This window comes from Arvicanthis niloticus, chromosome 25 (assembly GCF_011762505.2).
Source record: "Arvicanthis niloticus isolate mArvNil1 chromosome 25, mArvNil1.pat.X, whole genome shotgun sequence".
NCBI classification, from domain to species: Eukaryota; Metazoa; Chordata; class Mammalia; order Rodentia; family Muridae; genus Arvicanthis; species Arvicanthis niloticus.
Genome location: NC_133433.1, coordinates 40,465,996 through 40,472,086, shown reverse-complemented (window position 1 = coordinate 40,472,086; position 6,091 = coordinate 40,465,996).

Sequence of the window (6,091 nt, the reverse complement as noted above, 5' to 3'; positions counted from 1 at the left end):
CTCAATATATTGCCTGTACCTGTCTCTAACTCCAAGGCACAAGTAATTCTCCTTCCCCAAGAATCCCATATGCTGGAATTACAGGATTGTGACTTTTTACCTTCTACCTATATTTTGATAGGTCTTTGGATATAGAGTTTGGTAGTGACATGGGATAAGAATTTTGGGGCTGTCAAAAAAATATATATGAGAACTTAGAAGTCTGGAGAGCAGAGTGTTATGAATTGAATTAGGTTCCTTTAAAACTTATGTTAGCTTGGTATAGTGGTACATATTTGTAATCCCAACATTTGGGAGATGGAGGTAGGAAAAGTATAAATTCAAGGCCATTCTTTGTTTTCTATATATAGTGAGATTGAGGCCAGGCTGGGCTACCCAAAACCTTGTTTCAAAAAAATAAATAAATAAGCAAAAACAATTTTTTTACACTCCCCAATGAGATCATATAATTGCTATGGTTGCCCTTACAGACTAATGTAGACATTGTCAAGAAAGATAAATGGCCCAGGTACATGATGTATGCCTGTAATCCCAGAACTCAAGAGGTCAGGGCAGGAGGAAAGAAGATCTCAGGTTGGGAAGCAGCCTGAGTTACATAATGGGACTATCTGAAAATGCAAATGGAAAGACAATACTGAGGGTTGGAGAGATGGCTCCATGATTAAGAGCTCTTGCTATGCCAGGCATAGTAGCACAACCTTTAATCCCAGTGAGCACAATCTTTTAACCACCCTCAACAACAACAACATCAAGCACCTCTTGTTGCTCTTGCAGAAGACCTAGATTTGGTTCCCAGCACCAACATGGTAGTTTACAACCTTTTGTAATTATAGTTGAAGATGATCTAATCCCCTCTTCTGACCTCCATGGGCACCAACCACACCTGTAAAATGCACACAGATACATGTTGGCAAACCACTCATAGACATCACATCTTAAAATGATTTTTAAAAGGACAATAAAGATTGGGAAAACAATTTGCAAACTCTGCCTCTTACAGTCTGCTTTTAATATATTAATAACTGTAAACTCAACAAAAAAGACAACCCTGTTTAAAAAGGAGAAATTAAGCCAGGCAAGTGGCTAAAGTCTATAATTCTAGCTATGCGAGAGGGTGAGGCAGGAGGGTCACAGGTTCTAGGCCTACCTCAGCAAGTTAGTGAGACCCTGTGAGACCCATTTCAAAATTTAAAATGGAAAATGAGGACTGATGGTGTAGCTCTAGTAGAACACTTGAGCAGAGAGAGAGGAAGGGATGAAGGGAAGGAGTTGAAGAGATATTTCTTTAATGATATACAAACAGCAGTAAGAACATGGAAAGTTGCCTGCATAGTCACTAAAAAAATTCAAATCAAAATTTTACTAAGATACCCCACCAAACTTATGATGTCTGAAAGAAAACTTTTTGAGAAGGTGGGGGATGCGTTCCCTCATACATTGCTATTAGAAATGCAAAATGATTTTACAAATGGTATTACAAAGAAAGCCCTTTGTAAACCTACGGAATAGTTTTTTTGAAAATGCCGTTCCCATGTGACACAGAAATTTCACTCCTAGGTGTATAGCAAGGAATAAAAACATATGTCCACTCCAAATTTGTACACAGATTATTTCTAGGGAGATATCTCAGTGATGGAGCACTTGCCTAGCACACATGAGGCCATGGGTTCAAGCCCCAGCACCAAAAAGAAAGAGATTAAAACAAATTGGTATGGAATGGAGACATGGCTCAGAGGTTAAGGACACTCACTGCTCTTCCGAAGGACCTGAGCTCAATTCCCATCACTTACATGGCAGCTCACAACCATCTGATGCTGTCTTCTGGGGTGAAGACCTACAGTGTACATGCAGACAAAGCACCATTTACATAACATACATAAACAAATGGGTACATGAGTATTGTAATAGCATTATTCATCACTGGTAAACAGAAAATCAGAGTCAAGAAAATTAAAAACCCTTAGTGATCAGCTCCTGAGAATTGCACTTACAAATTCAGTGGTATATAAACAGCTTGTTTGGTTGTTTCTTTTCACTAATTAGAAATTGGAAGCTGGCAGGAATGAGGGCTTGGTGCCTTAGCTGCATTCTACATACAAGTCAAATTTAAATCAGTTCTATTTATGTTCTGCACAGAGATGCAGAATAAAATAGCAGTTATCACTAGGTTATGGTTTTCTTATAGTGCAAAGCAAGCACATATGAGACCAAGTCACAAAAACTCAGGTGGTCTCTCCACTCCCTTCCAGAAACCAAACCCGGGACCCTATGCTTTGTAGACAAGCACTTTACCACTGAGCTTCTGTCTCAACTCCCAGAAACTCACAGGAGACCTCTGACTGAGTGTGTTACATGTCCTACACACTCACCTTCATTAACTAAGGAAGCTGTGTGAGTAAGTTATGTGGGTATCCCATGGAGTAGAGAAGTAAAAAGGAAAGGAAGGAGAAGGCATGGTCAGTACCTTTAAGAAACTTACTTATTCCTCTGATATATCTATGTATGGTAAAAACTTAGTACATGGACCATCAGGATGGCTTAGCCCATAACGCTATTTGTCACCAGGTCTAATGATCTCAGTTGATCCCCAGGATCCCCAGATTGAAGCTGAGAATGGATTTCTTCTAGGAGTCTTCTTACTTCCACAATGCACTGCCATGCACGTGTATACACACACACACACACACACACACAATTTGTAAACTTTAATATGTGGTCACTCCTTGTCTGAAGACAAATTAGAAAGACAGCCTATTCTAGACTTTCACCCAGTTAAAATGAAGAAAGGTTGAAAGGTTGGCTCTATGTGGTGGCACACTCTTAGGAGTATGAGGCACAGGAATCACTCATTTGAACCCAGCCCACTCAGTAGTGAGAGCAAGTCTTGAAACTGAGAAAAGTCTACTAGTGAACTAAGAATTCGCTGCTCAGGGGGAAACTGTTAACTTCTACCAGGCTTTCTTAAGCGTTATTAAATTGTAAGCCTCAACAGATATACTTACTGAGACACCTCTACATAGCAAGTGAAATAAAAGACCCAACTTAAGAAACGGCCTACAGTCAGTGTGGAGGTAGAAGGAAGTGAAGTAGATATGAAAGAGGGGGAGATATTTAAAATGGACTTTCCAATTTTAAATTCCACTAGCACCCCAGAAGGGAGTTTGAGAATTGACATAAGTTTGTTTTTAAAAGAGGCAGAGTTCTTTCTCCAAACTATTGAAAATTAGATTTATGGGTCCAAAATCACTAAAAGTACTAAGCAGCATACATGAGAAGAAATCCAACCTAGGTACATTGGAGTCAAATGGGAACATAAACAGAAGAGTGGGAATTAAAATCAGTTGCAGTGGTTTTTAAGGGCTTCCACATCCAAGTGCCACAGTCTGGAAATTTATTACCTCATGTTCTGGGCCTGAGGATACAGCACAGGGCATCCACGAAGCCCTAAATTCAATAGCCAGCATCCATTCTCTCAGAAAATTCTTAGGATGTTGACAGAAGTATGCTAAAACTGTACTGGGTTTACAATAGGAATATATAAAACCTTTATTAGGGCTCTCTGTGCCTCTTCCTGGTTCTGATGGTTAGCTGGAATTCCTTGGTCTTTGGCTTCCAATTGTAACCCCCAAGTATCTCCTTCCCTCCCTCGCTCCACTCCCCTTCCCTGTATGTTAGTATGTTTACTTTGAGACAGAGTCATACTATGTTTCTTAGGCCATCCTTGATTAAGCTCTTGAGATCAAGTAATCTTCCTCCTTCAGTGTTTCAAGAAGCTGGGTACAGGTTTACACCATGTCTAGTATTTTCTGTTTTTATGAAACACCTGCCATGGCCTGAAGATATAGCTCAGTAGTAGAGTGTTTGCATAGCATGCTCAAAGTCCCAGGCTTGATGCTCAGTGTAGCAATAAGATAAACAAACAAATGATCACAGGTACCAGCTCATGTGTCATTCTAGCAGTTGGAGGCTGATGCAGAAAGATTTTTCAGGAGGTTGATACTAGCCTGAGCTACACAGTAAATTTAGGCTAGTCTGGACTATAGGAAGAATAGTCTCAAATTCTAGATTTTCGTGTTTCTATCCTCTCAAGTACTGTGATTATAGATATGTATATGTGGCTAGCATCACCTCACCTTCACTAATCATGTCAGCAATAACAGATGCTCCTCCATTTATGGGGTTAACAGCTTGGTAGGCTCATTTTAAATGAAAAGTATCTTAATCTAAAAGGCTGTTTTGATGGATGTGGTATCCATGTTTGTAACTCCAGCACTTAGAAGGCAGAGGCAGGAGGATCTCAATGTATCATAATGAAGCCCTGCCTTAAACAGACCAACCAACAAAGAAACCAAGAAGTTAATACCCAAGGCCCCAAACTTTGCAGTGTGCCAATACAGTGTACTGTACAGTACCTGGTGTTTCCCTTTCTGATGGCATGGTCGAGAGAGCTGAACCTTGCTGTCATTGCCCAGTATCACAAAAGAATATAACAGGAAAAAGCTCTGAATGAGTTTAAACTGTGTTCTGTCTGCCCTGCATAGGGGTGGCTAGACTCCTGGGTATCACGGGAATTGCAAAAGGCTGTTCTCAAGGCTACCAAGGAACCAGAGTAAGTGATAGTAGTCGAGAGGAGAAATGAGTGTTAAAAAATTAGCCAGGGGCTGGTGAGATGGCTCAGTGGTTAAGAGCACTGACTGCTCTTCCAGAGGTCATGAGTTCAAATCCCAGCAACCACATGGTGGCTCACAACCATCCATAATGAGATCTGATGCCCTCATATGGGTGTCTGAAGACAACTACAGTATACTTACACAAAATAAATAAATAAATTTTAAAAAAATTAGCCAGTATTTTCTTGTATGGTTCAAATTGGATGGGCGATTTTTCCACCAGCCAGTAAGAAAAAGAAAAGGCTAGAAAGTTTTTGTAAGTAGAAAAGTAATTTCTTCAGGGATGACTTTAGATATTTATTGATGTCTACCCATAGATATTGAATACCTTATCCCTGACAGCAGTATATTCTGAGGACAAAAGGTCTGAGGACAAAAGTCCATACTGACTTCATTATACCACAGAAGATGTATATGAACACCTAAAAATCTCAATGGGCATGGTTGGCTGTAAAATGAAGTCTACTTCATCATACTTGATTGACAGAGCCACTGTAACAAAAGAAATCTCCAGACACAGAATTCTATAAGTTAATTCTATAATGACCCAGGCAAATAGATCCATACCTGTGTACCTCAGGAGACAGGAAGCAGTTTTTTTTTTGGGGGGGGGGGACTAATAAGAACAATTTGGAATAAGCTAGTTTGGGGGAGAAAAGTCTATTTGATGATAAATTAGAGAGCACACACTCTTCTAAAGAAAGTCTTAACAGGTGAATAGATCTAATGAAGATTGACATCTAATTTAGTTCTATCCCTCCCTTCTTGTTCATAATTTTTGATATTTTAGTACTAGGTGAGGAATGCACGTGTGTGACCAAAAGGTGACAAACTTCACTGAATCTAAAAGATTTATAAACCTCACGTCATCTTGGAAAAGATGGCAAAGCTTTTGAAAGTCAAAATTCCCAAGCCAGTGCCTATTGGTGATGTCCTGGCAGGCATTTTGTTGAGTGTCCCATGTATCTAGCCTGCCACCCTCTGAACTGATACCTCAACTGAACACCTTGAAAAGGGAGAGAAAGGATGACTCAGAAGCAGGGCTGCAGGGAAGCACCTCAGCAGGCAAGGCCATATTCTGATCACAGGCTTGTAACAGTATTTGTATAAATGAGAGAGGAATTCGGATTTTTGCCTGAAATAGGCAAAACAAATGGGAGCTGGAGGGGTGGGGGCTCAGGGGGTTCAGGGGGTGAGAGCATTTGCTTCTGCAGAGGACCCAGGTTTGATTCCCAGCCACACGGTGGCTCACCACTGTTCTGTATCTCCAGTATCAAAGGCTCAGATGCTGTCTTCTGGCCTCTGAGGGCACCAGGCAGGCAAAAGTATAGTGTACATGTACATATACCCAAACACACACATAAACACACATACACACGCACACACACACACACACAATTAAAAAGAAATTCAAATCATTA